Here is a 21127-nt window from a genome sequence, read left to right on the forward strand (position 1 = left end):
AATTAGCTAAGATAGCTGGGTCAAGTGATGGCTTTTTAAGTAATGGTTTAATTACTGCCACCTTAAAAGCCTGTGGTACGTAGCCAACTAATAAAGACAGATTGATCATATTTAAGATCGAAGCATTAATTAATGGTAGGGCTTCCTTGAGCAGCCTGGTAGGAATGGGGTCTAATAGACATGTTGATGGTTTGGAGGAAGTAACTAATGAAAATAACTCAGAACAATCTGAGAGAAAGAGTCTAACCAAATACCGGCATCACTGAAAGCAGCCAAAGATAACGATACGTCTTTGGGATGGTTATGAGTAATTTTTTCTCTAATAGTTAAAATTTTATTAGCAAAGAAAGTCATGAAGTCATTACTAGTTAAAGTTAAAGGAATACTCGGCTCAATAGAGCTCTGACTCTTTGTCAGCCTGGCTACAGTGCTGAAAAGAAACCTGGGGTTGTTCTTATTTTCTTCAATTAGTGATGAGTAGTAAGATGTCCTAGCTTTACGGAGGGCTTTTTTATAGAGCAACAGACTCTTTTTCCAGGCTAAGTGAAGATCTTCTAAATTAGTGAGACACCATTTCCTCTTAATGCTAACTTTAACATTGAAAACGCCATAGACATGCTAACATGTTAGCATCGGTCCCGTTTTTAAGGTATAAATACATCTATCAACTGTTTCAGAAGACCATAACAGGTCGGTTTAACAAAAAATATTACATATTACTCGCAGACATATGCTCTTCAGGGTTTTAGCGGGGAAATTTTAGGATAAAGCGAAATAAACAATGAATCCATTAATCGTAGATCGAAGCACTGCTTTGAGCCGTATCACTGCTTCAATTGGTTCAAGGTTCAAAGCAAAGCTGTGCTGCAGAAAAGTTGATTACAGACCCGCTGCAGGTCTGTAATCAATGTAGAGAAATGATCATTTTCCTGACAAACAAGCGCGCAACTGCAAAAAAGCCTATCGGACATGCCTCATGACAAATCGACTTTGTTGCAGTCACTAGTAATCAGTGGTGTCTCTGGGTGAAAACACAACTTTTTTCGTGTGTGTGTGTGTTTTCTTTTTTTTTGTAACGAGTAACGGCATGGCACATAGAAAATGTATCGAAGTAGAAGTATACAATTGGGGTCGGAAATGTAGTGAAGTAAAAGAGAAAATAAGCTGAATTTAAAAAACTCAAGTAAAGTACAGTCTCCCAAAACGTACAGTAGTGAAGTATATTTACTTCGTTACTATACAACACTGAGTTTTACCTTCATGATATGAAAGTGCATTTTGTGTTTGTCGCTTAAAAACCTAAAGGCCTATTTTACTGTTTTGTTTACAGACGTTCTTGATGTTAATTACAGATTCAACAGCATGTGAAACATTAGCTTCTGCTCTGTTCACACTGGCATCAAAAGTGTCCTGAAACTGTTCATTTTAAGTCTATGTGAGACAGAGCCGTCATTTAACCAGCTCCCACAGCTGGCTGAACTTGGCTCCGTTTGCACCATACCAGGTTGGCCGAGTAGCTATCATCCGGTTATGTTCAGCGACTAGTCCTCCGGAGCAGGCATATACTGTAACTCTCCAAAGGTGGGAAATGCTATTTTTTTCTTTGACTCCTGAGGTAGGCGCGGTGCAAATAAACCCAACTTTGTGCAAACTCCAGTGGACACTTTGAGCTAAACCCACTCAAGCTCATGACAACTCTTCCAGTGGTCTCTGTAGAACCTTGATGCAGAAAGGTGCTGTGCTTCCACTGAGACGCCCGCGGTGAACTCAGGTCAAGTACATGTGGAGTCTGAGCCATTAACAAGCCACCAAACTCCGTCAAGTGTGAGAGCTGCTGGGGAACATGATAAATCTGAACAGATTTAATATAAAACTGGTGTCTGGTCTTTTGGGCCCCATGAAAAGAAATCTTACTAGGCCACCCCACATATTATTTTGTCAGTATTATAATTGTTTTTGGGGCCTCTGTCAATCATTGGCCCCTAGAATCCTTCTCCTTATTCTCCCCTTTTCCACACCCCTGCCAATCAGATTTGAACCTTTCTGATAAGTGGGAACATGCCATTATTTTCAATAATTGTACTCACCAAATATGTCCAGGGTGGAATTTACAGGTCATTTAGTTTTTATGGAAATTGTAATGGCAGTGAAAAGGCAGTAGGGGGCAGTATATCCTGGCACATTGAGATTCTGGCCCTTTGAAAACCATTGTTTGGAGTAAAGGTAGCAATTAATTTATTCATCTTATTCAGCCCCGCCCACTTTTACAACAGAGGCATTTCCGTTTTGTCTTAGGACTTCCAGTGAGCCGTGTTTTCAATATAGAAAAATGGTAGAAACAAAAACCTTTTTGAAAAGCTCAAACGCCCACGGGTCATAACAGAGTGGGAAGATAATATGAAAAAGTGGCTTTCGATTATCTATGCCAATATTGTTAACTACTTTGGGTGGACGGTTTGGTTATGAGGAACTATAAAAGCACCGAAGCCTATCAATATCTCCTTGAATCAAGTTAAAATACTACCCGACAATTAGTACCAAGATTACGTAACGTTAATATGCGTATGGTGTTATTTCATGCAGTGCTTGGTTGTATCAAACGCCAGAAAATGAGTAAATTAGATAGCAGCTAACGCTACAAACACAGCTTACCTGTTTGTCTCACGAGCATCCGCCATGGCGTCTTCAACGGAGGGTTATAGTCTATGGAAGCTCTGAACTGTCACTGTTTTAACAACTTTGGCAACACGTTCGAACGACTTTGACAGTATGTTTTAACGACTTTGGCAACACGTTCGAACGACTTTATAATATGTTTTAATGACTTTGGCAACACGTTCAAATGACTTTATAATATGTTATAATGACTTTGGCAACACATTTGAACGACTTTATAATATGTTATAATGACTTTAGCAACACGTTCGAACGACTTTGAAAGTATGTTTTAATGACTTTGGCAACACATTCGAACGACTTTATAATATAACGACTTTGGCAACACGTTCGAACGACTTTATAATATGTTATAATGACTTTGGCAACACGTTCGAACGACTTTATAATATGTTATAACGTTTTTAGTAACACGTTCGAACGACTTTGACAGTATGTTTTAACGACTTTGGCAGCACATTCAAACAACTTTATATGTTATAATGACTTTAGCAACACGTTCGAAGGACTTTATAATATGTTAAAATGACTTTGTAACTTGTTCATACGACGTAGCCCAGCCAAAATGATTGAATCCACAGTGGCAGTTCAGAGCTTCCGTAATAGTCCAACCATATCTCTGGGTAAGGATGCAGGGTTTTTCTCCACAAATGAAAAGAACAGACAGACATGGGGACGTTTGGGTGGATTTTTCAAATTCAGCACCTTTAGCCAGCACCGGAGATCCTCGTCTTTCGATGGAGGAGGGAACAAGTTAAATGCTGGTCCACAGCACTCAGATCTCTCCATTCCATGTTCAAAACATCGTTCTGAAAGTGATAGTTTCCTCTTCTTCCAGTTGTTGTGGCACCCAAGAACTGAACAATTAATGCTGCTCATGTTTGGACACTTCTAACGTACTGTGTTCCCACGTAACTAATAATCAGACGCAGTGGCAAACCGGAAATTGTTTGACAAAATAGAGCCGTCCACCCTGACTTCCTGAATAAGGTGAATAGGCTAGTAAACTCCAAAATCAAGCATATAATGTTCAGACCAGGATACACCCGTTTCCATGCGCAACATTTAATGTCCAATTTAGCCAGATCCACATCAGTGCAGGATCTGAATGAACATTTCCAGTCATTTGAATGCAATTTCGGACTTCAACAGCAGCACATTTTTGTGAGTGAATGAGTGAAACTGTTCTTTTGTTCCCTCGGGTTCAGAGTTTGATGTAAATGAACACATTGAGAATATAAGTAATCTTATTTGCATTTACTGGCATGAATAAGGGCAGAATCACAAAACACCACTTAAATACTGTATCTGCAAACAGGACAGACAATGGCTCAGTTTGAACTGCCAATAGGTGGCAGTATTGTTCCAGCACGTGCACAGGAAAAGCTGCTGTTTCTGTCACATCATCTGGCTGCACGTTGGGATCAAAGGCACTGCAACAGTGAAGCAGAATTGTCAGGCCAGATGTTGGACAGCAGTGGGGCCGACGGAGAGCAGTCAGCACCCCGACCCACTGGGTGCTGTCGCAGCGACGACCCAGAAAAGGACAACAATTAAGCATCAACAGTTTTGAAAAATCACCTATTTAATTCAATAATTTTCTGTTATGCATTTAAATCCACTGTTCCAGGTGCCTCAGAAGTTATTAAGTCACAACTGGGAATGATGTAACACGTGAGGTAAATTTCCAAACAGCACAGCAAATTGCAAAATAAGCTGGATGCCTCTAAGATTTTGCAAAATGAAGTGCAACAGAAATATCCTCCAAATGTCCACCAAAGAGACCTCATGGAAGAGAACAGACTGCACAGATGTTTCATTTGTGCTTTAATTTGCTACCCACTTTGTAGCACATCATTGTTGTTGTAAACATCCACCGGGTTAAGCCCCTTTCATACCGGGCCTGCATTGAGTCCCATTGTGCTGTGTATCGAGTACGCTGGAATGGCTGTGCCATAAAAAAAAAGATTGTGTGCAGGGGGAAGCTTGGCCTGCCTCTTCTTCTGTGGTTTTGAAGTTTCACTGTCAACAAAGTTCAGTTGGATGAACAAAATCTATCAATGCAGGTATGTACTGAATATGGATTTTTCACAGGACTGGTATAGGGTTGTGTTCAATTGTTTAGGCTTGGTGTACAGTAGCATGGTGTTGTGTAGACTTGCGTAGAGTACTGCATCCAATGTTCTATGCTGAATGGCCGCAAAAAAATTAAAAGTTAAATTTTTTACGTCAATTTTGCAGATCCCTTTGCATCCCTCAGTGTATTGCCATAGGGCTGCATAAACGCGGCGTAGGGCTGCATAAGCTCAGCGTAGTCGGTACACTGCATTACGCAACTCGACGTGACACCGGTGTGAAAGGGGCTTTAGAGCTTTAGCTGGAATTGACAGTGACAGTTGTTTTACATAAAATTCCTCATGAAAATAGCACTAGCGTGTTGCCTGTGGAGATCCACGGGCTGTAGATTGGGTAGTGTTTATAAAATAGGTAGCTGACATTTTTCAAGGATGGTAATAAATTATGCAAAGTTTCTATAATGATTTTAAGTGCAGGAAATTAAAATTTGAAAGTTTTGTGAATAATTGTATTTATTATTTGCCACATTTAGTTGATGTCATGTTTTACAACTGGTAAGGTTGAGATGCTTCCTTTGTTCAGAGGTTGTCTGGTTACCAGGGACTGATTAATGGTGATAACATTCATTGTTCACTGTTGTTGACTAACAGCCGTAATTTCTCCAAAAATATTAGTCCCATCAACTTTCCGGTTTCGTGGTGTTCATCCTTGAACCCAGAATACATAAACATACCAAATGGCAAATATCAGCTCTCCTCGGTTTCTCCGTGATCAAAGTTCTTGGCTTTTAATACATATCCACAGACAGCAGAAAGACAGTACTGTATGATTTATTAACTTGGCCATACAATAAAGGCAAAAGTCAAACAAACAAACAATCAAAACATCAGTTTTCCCTGGTAGTGATGCTTTAGCAGCCATCTTGGATTGTAAACATGTGGTGTTTGAATGATTGAAAGAGTTGAGATCTTGACATCAGAGGGTGTTCCTGGGGTGGGGTAGACTGGGAAACTATGACCTTCAAATACAACTGAAAATCAGCTAAAAAAAAAAAAAAAAAGTTATTTTGATACATCGAGGTGAAGCATGAAAGGGACAGTTTTTTTTGTCAGATGGTTTAACCCTGTTAAATACTCACCAGTAAATACAGAACATCAAATTCACATTTAATAGTCTGTTTTAGATAAGATGTAAAATATCAATTCAAGCATCTTTTAAACTTGCCAAACATCTTAACTTTTTTTTTATTTTAGTATTTATTTTCAAATATTTGCTCAAAACCATTATGCATATAATCACTCAAAACAAACGGACAAAAGGTTTGGTCTTTGTGAGCTGAGAAAATCATTTATTTCAATAAAAATGATATGGTAACAGTGTGCAAAAAGAAACAATGTTGCACAAAGGAATCATGTTGTGTAAAGTAACTGTCGCGAAGGAAACTGTGTGACACAAAGTGACAGCCCTGTACAAAGTAACTCTTGTGCAAAGTAACTGTTGCAAAAAGAAACTGGTGCAGAAAGAAGCTGCATTGCCCAAAGTCACCCGGTTGTGCAACGTAACCACTGAAAAAGAAACTGTGTTGTATAAAGTAACAACGTTGCACAAAGTAACCCTGTTGTGCAACATAAGAGTTGCAAAAGAAACTGTGTTGTATAAAGTAACAACGTTGCACAAAGTAACCCTGTTGTGCAACATAAGAGTTGCAAAAGAAACTGTGTTGTATAAAGTAACAACGTTGCACAAAGTAACCCTGTTGTGCAACATAAGAGTTGCAAAAGAAACTGTGTTGCTGCACAAAGTAACTCTGTTGTGCAAAGTAACTCTTGCAAAATGAAACTGTGATGCAGAAAGTGTTGCACAAAGTAACAGCGTTGCATAAATTCACTGTGTTGTACAAAACATATTTGAACAAAGTAAATGGGCTGAACACATGGATTATTAATTATACCTGTTTCACAGGTTCATTGTACAGATACGCGTCCTTCATATTTATTGAATATATCCTTATGATCTGAACTAATTTGCTTTTCTCAGTAACCAAAGCTTCTGTTCTGTCCTTGAAGTCCCGGGTTGAAAGCCGACTGGAGCTTGTGGTCTGACTGGAGGATCAGGGCTGACTGGAGGGTGTTTAATCCCTCAAGTACCTTTTTTCTGGCATTACTCTGCTCGTGATCCTCTCTCCACGTCTTATGCTGGGCACACCGCCTCTAATCTTCTTGTCTTTTCTCCTTCCCTGTTTCTGTCTTTCCTCCCTCTGTTTCTAGATGCTGCATTCTCCTTTCTGCTCATCAGCGTCATGCCAGGCAGAGTGGTGCCCGTATATTCCACAGCAGCACTGAATGGCGTGCCAGAGCTCTGTAGGCAACAATTAAAAATATTAAGACCGTGCAACCTACAGAAAACAATCGGCTCATAATTGAAAGAAAGCTGAATTTATATTGAGATAATAATCACATCTGAGGCAAAATAACACTTATTTTATATTATACATTGTTATTTTACTATAAACAGCACAATATCCCTTCTGAGTGAACTGAACAAGATGTAACCCTACTACTGTATCGTAACTACGGATGGGTATTGCTAAGATCTTATTGATATCGATAAACTCTGTACATGGTCACTGGATCTTTGATGTATATGATGGATCTTTGATCTCTGGACAGAAATAGAAATAAACAAAATCTGTAGTTTTTGTCAAAAGCTTTTCCTTTTTAATGACACATGTAACTCCATAGACTCTGAGCTGAACTCTTCACCCAGCTGCTGCACGTCGGGATCAATGTTTCTTAAAAAAAAAACAGAAGACTCATTTTGGGGGAAATGGGTTTAGTCGGTTGTAGTTTATTGTTTGTATTATAACATAACATTTGGAAAGAGGTATCATTTGATTTAAAACAGCGATTCGCTCTTAAGTTATTAATTCCAACCAAAACCTGTGCTGCTCTTTGGAGCTGCACACTTAGTCCCACAAAACCCAGGATATTATTATTATTATTATTATTATTATTACTATTTCCATTACCTGATGGACAACTTCAGTTTACACACCGGATGGTGCTCACACTAGAGAACCATCATGTAAAAATCCGGTGTAGAACGGAGGACGATTCTCATTTCTTGCCCGTAATAAGAACAAGAGTCCCAGTTTGTGACTTCAATCCACACAAAGCTGACTCACGATTGAGAGGGGTAAATGAAGACATTGCGGACTTGCCGCTTCTGAAAACCAGCGAAGCAGAGAACCAGTGAACAGCGGGTCGAAGTGCTGCTTCATTGCTTCAAGCAGACCGACTGCAGTCTGCAATCAACAATGAGAAAAGATCATTTTCCCGATAAACACCCTCAAAGACAACGGCTGCTCCGGTGTTCCGAACTGAAGGACCGATAAGGGAATCGTTAAGCAAAAAGGCTGTTGATGTCGTTGGATCACATCATTTCTTAAGGATACTTAAAACCGGTATTTGATACCCAACCCTAATCGTAACCCTGGTACTGTATCATAACACTGGTATTCTTCTTTTTTCGACTGCTGCCGTTAGGGTTTGCCACATCAGATCAATGGTTTCCATCTCACCCTGTCCTCTGTATCTTCTTTTCTAACCCAATTTCCACCGGTACCCTGTTGGGCAACGGCACTGGTGGCGGTCCTTGTTAACCTGGGTCTTGATCGATCCGGAATGGAAATTTGATTTTTGTTTTGCATGGTTATTTTGGCTTGTTTTACGCCAGATGTCTTTCCTGACACAATGACACAATGCTACTCATTTATCTGGGCTTGAGACCAGCACTCAGAGTGTACTGGCTGCACATCCCATGTGGCTGAGATTGTATCGTATCGTAACCCTGACACTGTATCGTAACCCTGGCACTGTATCGTAACCCTGACACTGTGTTGTAACCCTGGCACTGTATCGTAACCCTGACACTGTATCGTAACCCTGGCACTGTATCGTAACCCTGACACTGTATCGTAACCCTGGCAGTGTATCGTAACCCTGACACTATATTGTAACCCTGACACTGTTTCATAACCCTGACACTGTATCGTAACCCTGACACTGTATCGTAACCCTGGCACTGTATCGTAACACTGACACTGTATCGTAACCCTGACACTGTATTGTAACCCTGACACTGTTTCATAACCCTGACACTGTATCGTAACCCTGACACTGTATTGTAACCCTGACACTGTTTCATAACCCTGACACTGTATCGTAACCCTGACACTGTTTCATAACCCTGACACTGTATCGGAACCCTGACACTGTATCGGAACCCTGACACTGTATCGGAACCCTGACACTTTATCGGAACCCTGACACTGTATTGTAACCCTGACACTGTTTCGGAACCCTGACACTGTATCGTAACCCTGGCACTGTGTCGTAACCCTGACACTATATCGTAACTCTGACACTGTGTTGTAACCCTGACACTATATCGTAACTCTGACACTGTATCGTAACCCTGACACTGTATCGTAACCCTGGCACTGTATCGTAACCCTGACACTCTAATTACAGTAACAAAGCTGCACATCAATGACAATGTTAGTTTTTTAGTTGTCGAATCTAGCATTAATATCAAGGAAAAGACTAATTTTTTATGTACAAATAAACAAAAAAAAAGAATAACGTTATTTGAGTAACTGTGTTGTGATGGTTGGAGTGAAACAATCAAGTCTGAAAAGATGATAAAAATATTTAAAAAATGAGTTTTGGCTTCCTCACTGGGCCGCGTCACTGCATCTGCAAGGAAATTTGTGCAGTTCGGTGCAAAGGTTCGCAGCCGTTCACTATCCCCTCGCCTCACTTGCGGGGCGGCGCCCACGCATCGCTTCATTTATGAACTAACCATAAAATTTGCAGCGATGAGCTCCTGCATCAAATCGTCCGGCGGGCACCTCGTACTCCCCCTCACTAAGTCATCTCTGCTTCTCAGAGCGTGCGCAACATAAGACAACTTGTGAGGAGTTAACACACACTTTTCATTTTATGTGATTGAGAGGAGCAGCAATTCTGGAAGTGGCCAAACAGTCCAGCAGCCTACAGCCACCTGGCTCTGCAACCGGCTGGCACCCACCCAACATGCACACGCATGCTGGGTTGGACGTATGAGCTGTACAGACCAGATTCATTGTGTTTATTGATTTATTTATTTATTTTTCTGAGGACAAAAGTGGAAATTCAGTTTAATGCTGCTCGCCAGCTGCCACCCGGCGTACACGCTGTGCTGGACAGACAATGCCAGCACTCTGGCTTCATTCTTTTATTTTTATCAGAGTGCTTCCAAAGGATCACGATGCCTGTGTGTCCTGTCCTGCCACAGAGGAGCCGTGCCACCTGATGGAACTCAGTTTTATGCGTGGCCCGGCTGTGAACACACAGTCCTGCTGTACAGGTACACTGGAGGTATCGTGTCTGGCCACAAAGAAGTAGACAAACTGGATTTTCTCTTTATACTTATTTATTTTTCTGAGGTCCCCAGTCTAATGCTGGCAGCAGCCCTCATGCATGCAGGGCCAGAGGGCTTCACCTGTGTGAAGAACATGAATGAGACTGTCCAGATTCATTGCTTTTATTTTCACTGTCTGACGACATCACTGGACCTTGAGAGACGCAGCTCAGTGAACGCAATTTTGTAAGTCCATGAGTGGCTGTTCATGCTTTTCTTCTTTTATTATTATTTTCAGTTCTGTTTCTGCCTGAAGTCGGGGGAATTTTCACAGCCTCTTTCACATAATAACAATGTAATTATCCACATCCATCCTGAACACTGTGCGCAAACGTGTGGTCATTTCAGCTGCGCCAGTGGTGCTGCAGATCCGTGAAAGTGCCACGTGGCATTCACATGCAAATCCTTGCACCTGTAGAGAACGAGCCAGTGCCACTCCACTGTTGTGTTTGCACTATGCGCCATGTCAGCGGCTCTCGCACGGTATGTGTGCAGACTGCTCGAGATTTGTGGCCATAATTTTCACAGCCACTCTGGATGGCATTCAGCGGACAGTCGGCCCTCGTGTGCGCACATGTTGGGAGGACCAACTCAGTGAGATTCTACATGAGAACGTTATTGCCTTTTTTGTGTGATTTTGTGTCTCTGCATCCTTTCCACCAGTCGTGCGTCAGTGAGACACTAGCCTTTGGTCCTTGGGCTACCCATGGTTTTTACACATAGCTTGATGATGCCATTTCCTCTGTGGCACATGACTCTATTTTTGTGTCAGACTAAATAGGCTTCTGGAAGAGGGTTGTGTGCATGTTGTGGTGCACAACGTCAGTGCAGAATTATTGTACATTAGTATGTATGGTCCCTGCACAGCTGTACAATGAAGTCTGGTAGAAACATCCCACTGACCACCTTCTAGATTCTAGATTAGATTAGATTAGATTACTTAAATTGTTCCTTTCTTAAATCTGACAAAGGCCCCGAGGACCACCGAGGTGGTGCTTACCCCCAGATTCTGTAACACAAAGCGGATGAGAGTCGACGACTCCCCCTGGATGGCACGGCAGAACACCACAGGTTTCTCCCCCAGACAAGGCTGATACCAAGTTACAGCTGGGGAGACTGGGACAATGCAGATGAAGTCTTCCCAAGGGACACTGATAAATTTTCAAATTCAAATGTATTAATTTATATAGCGCCAATTCACGATGAAATCGTCTCAAGGTGCTTCACATAACATAAAACAAACAAACAAAAAAAACTGAATTAAAAATTTAAAACACATTAAAAAGACAACCATAAAAGAATACAAGAATAAAAACACATCATAACACTAATGATAAAACAGGGAAAACAAATGAGTCTTTAAACATGACTTAAAAGTCTCCACTGTATCCGACTGCCGAATTTTTGCCGGGAGATCGTTCCACAGAGATGGAGCACGGTAGGAGAAAGCTCTGTGACCGGCAGACTTTTTATTCACCCTAGGAACACATAGAAGTCCTGCACCCTGAGAACACAGGGCCTGAGCTGGTACATAGGGGCTTACCAGGTCAGCCAGATAGGGAGGTGCAAGTCCATGAACAATTTTATAAACTAATAACAGTACTTTAAAATCTGATCTTGCAGCAACTGGAAGCCAGTGCAGGGACACCAAAACGGGCGCAATGTGGTTAAACTTTCTGCTTTGTGTCAAAAGTCTGGCAGTAGCATTTTGAACCAGTTGAAGACCCCTAATCCTGGACTGCGGTAAGCCAGAAAATAGAGCATTACAATAGTCCAATCTAGAAGAGACAAATGCATGAATGAAAATCTCAGCATCAGCCATAGACAGGATGGGACGAATCTTCGCTATATTTTGTAAATAGAAGAAAGCAGTCCTCGTAATGTCTCTAATGTGGAGATCAAAGGACAACATAGGATCAAAAATTACTCCAAGGTTCCTCACTTTATCCATATGATGTATAACACACCAACCTAAGCTAAGTGCTAGCTGATCAAATTGATGCCGATACCTTGCTGGACCAAGAATCATTCCATGAAAGGGAATCCCAAAGCGCCGCAGTATATTCCCAAGGGGTGCTACATAAAGGGAAAAAAGCAGGGGGCCTAAAACGGATCCCTGTGGAACCCCAAACGTCATGTCCCTATGATCAGAGGAGGTGCCATTACACAATACACAGTAAGAATGACTGGACAGGTATGACGTCAACCATGCAAGAGCAGTTCCAGTAATCCCAAAGTGTTTCTCCAGCCTATTGAGTAAAATATGATGATCCACAGTATCAAACGCAGCACTAAGATCCAGCAGCACCAAGACTGTAGTGGTATCTGATTCCATTGCTCGCAAAAGGTAATTCACTACTTTAGTAAGTGCTGTCTCTGTGGAGTGATATTTTCTAAAAGCAGACTGCAGTGGCTCAGAAAGATTATTCTCAGTGAGGTAGTCCACAAGCTGTCGCAAAACCACTTTTTCCAGGATTTTAGAACAAAATGATAGATTTGATATCGGTCTATAATTTTTCAATACACTAGGGTCGAGATTGGATTTCTTAAGTAATGGTTTAATCAGTGCAGACTTGAAACATTTAGGAACAGATCCAGAAGTTAATGAGAGATTTATAATTTCCAGCACAGTTGGCCCAAGAATGGGCCACAGGTCCTTAAACAGTTTTGTTTAAGGACCTTGTTTCTGATAAGAAGCATGTCCAGCAGAAATCGATCCCAGGTCTACATGTTGGTAGCCCATCTCCTCATCCACAGAACAGTGAATAATTACTATTATTTAAAATATGGCAATTAAACAAATGTTTTAAACAGAGATATTACCAATGACATTACATAAAAAGTAGATTCAAAACTTATTGTTGACTTTATATATGATTCGCATGTTTGTCATCAAGAAAATGGGACAGGAGAAAAAACAATTGTACCAATATTTCATCTCAGGGCAAGTATAATTTATACACAGAGTGCACATTTCTGTGTTTTGTGCATGGATTATTTGGAATTTCATGGATGGGACAGAAAGCATATTCCAATTCTGGAATGTCGGAGCTGCGAATTGGACCAAGTGCCTCTCAAACTGATCTAACTGAGGAGATTTTCATGGTATTCAATATTTTCTTATTTCTGAAATGTTCATTAAGCAAGGAAGGAAAACTAACAAAGTCTATGCTTGGTTCTGTGTCCCTGGCTGCGGTTCAGCTTCATCCCCTTTCAGGAAATTGCATTCTGTGCCAGTACGTGTCGTTCTTACAGGTGACAGAGGATGGCAGAGAAGAAAAACGGCATTGACACAGCAGAAGCAAGAAACAAAATTTCCACAGTGTAAAGTCTGGACACCAAAAATGTAGCTGAGAGGGTTAGTGCATCCCAGTCAGCTCAAGAATTCAAATACAGTAAATAAATTAGAGCCCGACCGATATATCGGCTGGCCGCTATTATCGGCCGATATAAGTCCTTTTCAAAGTACTCACTATCGGCTGAAATTTTGAGGATAGAACGCCAATAATTTCTCATCAACAGAACAGTTACTGAAATAATGTTTGTGTCGGCAATGTAAAATGTCCTTGCACCGTTTGTCCAGTAGATGGAGCTCTGACTCCATTCAGCTGAGAGCTGCTTACACCCCTGCTTAAATGTGTTCATCACCGGCCCCCATACTTCGCCGTCATACTGCACTGATCGGCTGACAAAAACATACAAGTAAGTTTATAAGGATCTATATCTTTATCCTGAACCTATATCTAAGTTGTGGCAACAAGAGGTACAAGATCAGATGTATTTCACAACTCTTTTTAAGGATATGTATTTGCTAATTTCACAAAGGTTTAATTCTTGATTGCATTTTTTCAACTTGAAAATTCTTCTCTGTTATAAAGTTAATCAATATGAGGACAAAGCTTCAGCTTTTAGCTCATACCTTTTTTGTTAAGGGTCCAAAAAAGAACATTTTATTCATATAAAAAAAACCTAAATAATAACATCGGCTGATTTATCGGCTATCGGCAAATCAGCCGATTTATTGATTATCGGCATTTTTTCATCCAAATATCGTTATCGGCATCGGCCTCAAAACATCCATATTGGTTGGGCTCTAAAATAAATGTAAGTTGTATTTGTCAAGAGAAATTTCATCCTTCTGTATGTCCTTCTGGGAAACTGCATTTGTAATATTTATGAATGACTTTTTTATTTAGACAGAATTTTGGATTTCAAGTAGGAAGTCTACCAGAAGCCCTGAAATGCTCACATCACCCACTAGATGGCGACAAAAAACTGTTCAAATGTGCGGCAAGGTCTTGACTGTTTATAAGATGACTGAGTCAAAAATCAACTAACAGTTGTGTACCTTTCCCTTATGGGCAACTTACTTATGCTGCTGCTACTATGATTAAGATTGACATGTACGAGGTCTGTCAATAAAGTATAGGTCCTTTTTATTTTTTTCAAAAACTATATGGATTTCATTCATATGTTTTTACGTCAGACATGCTTGAACCCTCGTGCGCATGCGTGAGTTTTTCCACACCTGTCGGTGACGTCATTCGCCTGTGAGCACTCCTTGTGGGAGGAGTCGTCCAGCCCCTTGTCGGAATTCCTTTGTCTGAGAAGTTGCTGAGAGACTGGCGCTTTGTTTGATCAAAATTTTTTCTAAACCTGTGAGGCACATCGAAGTGGACACGGTTCGAAAAATTAAGCTGGCTTTCGGTGAAAATTTTAACGGCTGATGAGAGATTTTGAGGTGATACTGTCGCTTTAAGGACTTCCCACAGAGCAGGACGTCGCGCAGCGCTCCCAGGTGCCGTCGTCAGCCTGTTTCAAGCTGAAAACCTCCACATTTCAGGCTCTATTGATCCAGGACGTCGTGAGAGAACAGAGAAGTTTCAGAAGAAGTCGGTTTCAGCATTTTATCCGGATATTCCACTGTTAAAGGAGATTTTTTTAATGAAAGACGTGCGGACGGGTCCGCGCGTCGGGAAGCAGCCGCTGTGATGCTCCGCCACAGGACAAGTTGGAACATGTCCAGCTGTTAAACAATTTCTCATATACTCACTCCACTGAAAGCCATCAAAAGCCGCCTGGATTTTACAAATGGTTATCAACACGGAGGTGTTTTTCCTGTGCCGCCACACCGTGCCGGCTGCGTCCCGACGCGCGGACCCGTCCGCACGGACCCGTCCGCACGGACCCGTCCGCACGGACCCGTCCGCATGTCTTTCATTAAAAAAAATCTCCTTTAACAGTGGAATATCCGGATAAAATGCTGAAACCGACTTCTTCTGAAACTTCTCTGTTCTCTCACGACGTCCTGGATCAATAGAGCCTGAAATGTGGAGGTTTTCTGCTTGAAACAGGCCGACGACAGCGCCTGGGAGTGCTGCACGATGTCTCGCACCGTGGGAAGTCCTTAAAGTGACAGTATCACCTCAAAATCTCTCATCAGCCGTTAAAATTTTCACCGAAAACCAGCTGAATTTTTCGAACCGTGTCCACTTCGATGTGCCTCACAGGTTTATAAAAAATTTTGATCAAACAAAGCGCCAGTCTCTCAGCAACTTCTCAGACAAAGGAATTCCGACGAGGGGCTGGATGAGTCCTCCCACAAGGAGTGCTCACAGGCGAATGACGTCATCGACAGGTGTGGAAAAACTCACGCATGCGCACGAGGGTTCAAGCATGTCTGACGTAAAAACATATGAATGAAATCCATATAGTTTTTGAAAAAAATAAAAAGGACCTATACTTTATTGGCAGACCTCGTATATGTTGCAGACATGAACGAGCGAAGCTCTTCAGCATCTCACCATGTCATTTAGGTCCTTCAGACTTTTTGATTAAATGCTTCAGTTGAGCATTAGCCTGGCTGAAAACCTTTCAGCTTCTGCGGGGGCTCTGCTCCCCCAGACCCCCCAATGATTTGCAAATCCTCTTCAACCTATATTCAATTGAATACACCACAAAGACAAGATATTTAATGTTCAAACTAGAAATGTACCGAATCCTGATTTTTAAGGTTTGCTGAATACCGAATCCACTGCTTAAGATTTGGCCGAATCCGAATACCGAATCCAACTCCGATCATCAGCTAGTACAATATAATGCAATGAAAACCATTGCACAGTGTATTTCCTTTCCTTAACAGTAAGATAAAACATAGGCAATAACTTCTACCATTATTTTTTTTATTTGAATATAGTCACACTTAGAGAACACCACTCTAGTTTACCACTCTTTAGTGTTCTGTTCATTCCAAAGAACAAAGAAAGAGAGCAAAAAGGTTATCCTCTGGTTCACACGACAGAATTTTAAAATTATCTTTAGGTTTCCAAAACCTTTGAGACCACACACGTGAAGATAAAAAAATCATAGCTCTAACAGGTTTGGTCGTACAGTGTGTAGTGTTTAGCCACACGGTAAGAACAACACCACATACGCACAGATTTCACACACGGACATTCACAGCTCAGACAGGAAATCTCGCAAAATCTCTTGAGATTAAACGTGACTTCAGAGTAAACAAACAGAGATACTTTGTGGACTATTTAAAACAGAGGGGAAAAAACAATACAAAAAGAAAAAGAAAAGGCGTTCTTTAAAGTAGTCGAGACAGCGTGACCACCGGACTTTCTGGTAAGTCAGAACAGCTGTTTTGATTTTATTTTCCGCTCCGTGCGTCCGTCACCTCGCTTTCTGATTGGCTGCACATCACATTCAGCAGGCTGTGTGCTTGTTTTGGTCGAAAGACACAATACACACAGCGATATCGGGCCAAAAAATTCCAACATGTTGAATATCCCCGTTTTGTGATTGGAGCGCTCCTGACGCCCTTCCGAGCAGATCAGAGCTCTCTAACACACCACACACGGGAGGAATATCTGATAAGATTATCTTTAGCGTCATCACGATTGTCGGGGCGTCCTTAAGATTGTTGGAAGGGGAAGATAGGGTCCGATATCGGCCTAATTATCCTGCTGTGTGAACCCGGCTTTAAACATTAACGACGTAATCACGTTGTGCTTACGCGCGGTAAGATTCGGTTCGGTTGGCGCTCTAGGGTTCGGCCGAAACTGAACCCCATCAACAAGGCCAATGTTCGGCTGAATCCGAAACCCAATCTTGGATTCGGTACATCTCTAGTTCAAACTGATAAACTTTAATGTTTTTGTGCAAATATTTGCTCATTTTGAAATGGACGCCTGCAACACATTTCAAAAAACCTGGGACAGTGGTATGTTTACCACTGTGTTACATCACCTTTCCTTCTAACAACACTCAATAAGCGTTTGGAAACTGAGGACACTAATTGTTGAAGCTTTGTAGGTGGAATTCTTTCCCATTCTTGCTTGATGTACGACTTCAGTTGTTCAACAGTCTGGGGTCTCGTTGTCTCGTCAAAATACGACTCGTCGTATTTTGTGCTTCATAATGCGCCACACATTTTCAATGGGCAACAGGTCTGGACTGCAGGCAGGCCAGTCTAGTACCCACACTCTTTTACTACGAAGCCACGCTGTTGTAACTTGTGCAGAATGTGGCTTTGCATTGTCTTGCTGAAATAAGCAGGGAGGTCCCTGAAAAAGACATTGCTTGGATGGTTGCATGTGTTGCTCCAAAACCTGGATGTACCTTTCAGTATTGATGGTGCCATCACAGATGTGTAAGTTGTCCATGCCATGGGCCTCTACTGGTGGTTGGCTCTCACTGCGGTATTGTATCACTTCCTGTTCCGGAGCACAGCGGTGTTTTGCTGTATCTGTTAGCTGTTTAATCTGCGCACTTAGATTGATCTAGTTATCTAGATTACGATTTGTTTCCCAGTGTAATCTTCACGTGCCTTAACTAAAGCACTCCCTCTGCTGAATCACCTCTAAATTATTTACACATTATTCACTTTGCGTGTTTTTAGGAATCCGCTAGCTTAGCGCAGCTACTAGCTCTTAGCCGGTTTAGCATGGCGGCTTCTCTTGTCTCTCCCGCACTTTTCTGCTGTGGGTGTGAAATGTTTAGTTATTCCTCGGCCTCCTTCAGCAGTAATGTTACTTGTAATAAGTGTAGCTTATTCGTAGCTTTGGAGGCCAGGCTGGGCGAATTGGAGACTCGGCTCCGCACCTTGGAAAATCTTACAGCTAGCCAGGCCCCTGTAGTCGGTGCGGACCAAGGTAGCTTAGCCGCCGTTAGTTCCCCTCCGGCAGATCCCGAGCAGCCGGGAAAGCAGGCCGACTGGGTGACTGTGAGGAGGAAGCGTAGTCCTAAACAGAAGCCCCGTGTACACCGCCAACCTGTTCACATCTCTAACTGTTTTTCCCCACTCGGCGACACACCCGCCGAGGATCAAACTCTGGTTATTGGCGACTCTGTTTTGAGAAATGTGAAGTTAGTGACACCAGCAACCATAGTCAATTTTCTTCCGGGGGCCAGAGCAGGCGACATTGAAGGAAATTTGAAACTGCTGGCTAAGGCTAAGCGTAAATTTGGTAAGATTGTAATTCACGTCGGCAGTAATGACACCCGGTTACGCCAATCGGAGGTCACTAAAATTAACATTGAATCAGTGTGTAACTTTGCCAAAACAATGTCGGACTCTGTAGTTTTCTCTGGGCCCCTCCCCAATCAGACTGGGAGTGACATGTTTAGCTGCATGTTCTCCCTGAATTGCTGGCTGTCTGAGTGGTGTCCAAAAAATGAGGTGGGCTTCATAGATAATTGGCAAAGCTTCTGGGGAAAACCTGGTCTTGTTAGGAGAGACGGCATCCATCCCACTTTGGATGGAGCAGCTCTCATTTCTAGAAATCTGGCCAATTTTCTTAAATCCTCCAAACCGTGACTATCCAGGGTTGGGACCAGGAAGCAGAGTTGTAGTTTTACACACCTCTCTGCAGCTTCTCTCCCCCTGCCATCCCCTCATTACCCCATCCCTGTAGAGACGGTGCCTGCTCCCAGACTACAAATAACCAGCAAAAATCTATTTAAGCATAAAAATTCAAAAAGAAAAAATAATATAGCACCTTCAACTGCACCACAGACTAAAACAGTTAAATGTGGTCTATTAAACATTAGGTCTCTCTCTTCTAAGTCTCTGTTAGTAAATGATATAATAATTGATCAACATATTGATTTATTCTGCCTTACAGAAACCTGGTTACAGCAGGATGGATATGTTAGTTTAAATGAGTCAACACCCCTGAGTCACACTAACTGTCAGAATGCTCGTAGCACGGGCCGAGGCGGAGGATTAGCAGCAATCTTCCACTCCAGCTTGTTAATTAATCAAAAACCCAGACAGAGCTTTAATTCATTTAAAAGCTTGTCTCTTAGTCTTGTCCATCCAAATTGGAAGTCCCAAAAAACAGTTTTATTTGTTGTTATCTATCGTCCACCTGGTCGTTACTGTGAGTTTCTCTGTGAATTTTCGGACCTTTTGTCTGACTTAGTGCTTAGGTCAGATAAGATAATTATAGTGGGCAATTTTAACATCCACACAGATGCTGAGAATGACAGCCTCAACACTCAATAGTTTTATATCCGCATTGAGGACAACTTTGGATGCTGTAGCTCCTCTGAAAAAGAGAGCCTTAAATCAGAAGTGCCTGACTCCGTGGTATAACTCACAAACTCGCAGCTTAAAGCAGATAACCCATAAGTTGGAGAGGAAATGGCGTCTCACTAATTTAGAAGATCTTCACTTAGCCTGGAAAAAGAGTCTGTTGCTCTATAAAAAGCCCTCCATAGAGCTAGGACATCTTACTACTCATCACTAATTGAAGAAAATAAGAACAACCCCAGGTTTCTTTTCAGCACTGTAGCCAGGCTGACAGAGTCAGAGCTCTATTGAGCCGAGTATTCCTTTAACTTTAACTAGTAATGACTAAAATTTTAACTATTAGAGAAAAAATTATTGTATCATTGTTACGCAGATGATACTCAGCTTTATCTATCCATGAAGCCAGAGGACACTCACCAATTAGCTTACGGACATAAAGACATGGATGACCTCTAATTTCCTGCTTTTAAACTCAGATAAAACTGAAGTTATTGTACTTGGCCCCACAAATCTTAGAAACATGATGTCTAACCAGATCCTTACTCTGGATGGCATTACCCTGACCTCTAGTAATACTGTGAGAAATCTTGGAGTCATTTTTGATCAGGATATGTCATTCAATGCACATATTAAACAAATATGTAGGACTGCTTTTTTACATTTGCGCAATATCTCTAAAATTAGAAAGGTCTTGTCTCAGAGTGATGCTGAAAAACTAATTCATGCATTTATTTCCTCTAGGCTGGACTACTGTAATTCATTATTATCAGGTTGTCCTAAAAGTTCCCTGAAAAGCCTTCAGTTAATTCAAAATGCTGCAGCTAGAGTGCTGACAGGGACTAGAAGGAGAGAGCATATCTCACCCATATTGGCCTCTCTTCATTGGCTTCCTGTTAATTCTAGAATAGAATGCAGGCTTACTTGTAGTTCCTAGGGTTTGTAAGAGTAGAATGGGAGGCAGAGCCTTCAGCTTTCAGGCTCCTCTCCTGTGGAACCAGCTCCCAATTCAGATCAGGGAGACAGACACCCTCTCTACTTTTAAGATTAGGCTTAAAACTTTCCTTTTTGCTAAAGCTTATAGTTAGGGCTGGATCAGGTGACCCTGAACCATCCCTTAGTTATGCTGCTATAGACTTAGACTGCTGGGGGGTTCCCATGATGCACTAAGTGTTTCTCTTTTTGCTCTGTATGCACCACTCTGCATTTAATCATTAGTGATTGATCTCTGCTCCCCTCCACAGCATGTCTTTTTCCTGGTTCTCTCTCTCAGCCCCAACCAGTCCCAGCAGAAGACTGCCCCTCCCTGAGCCTCTGCTGGAGGTTTCTTCCTGTTAAAAGTGAGTTTTTCCTTCCCACTGTCGCCAAGTGCTT

This window comes from Thalassophryne amazonica, chromosome 10 (assembly GCF_902500255.1).
Source record: "Thalassophryne amazonica chromosome 10, fThaAma1.1, whole genome shotgun sequence".
NCBI classification, from domain to species: domain Eukaryota; kingdom Metazoa; phylum Chordata; class Actinopteri; order Batrachoidiformes; family Batrachoididae; genus Thalassophryne; species Thalassophryne amazonica.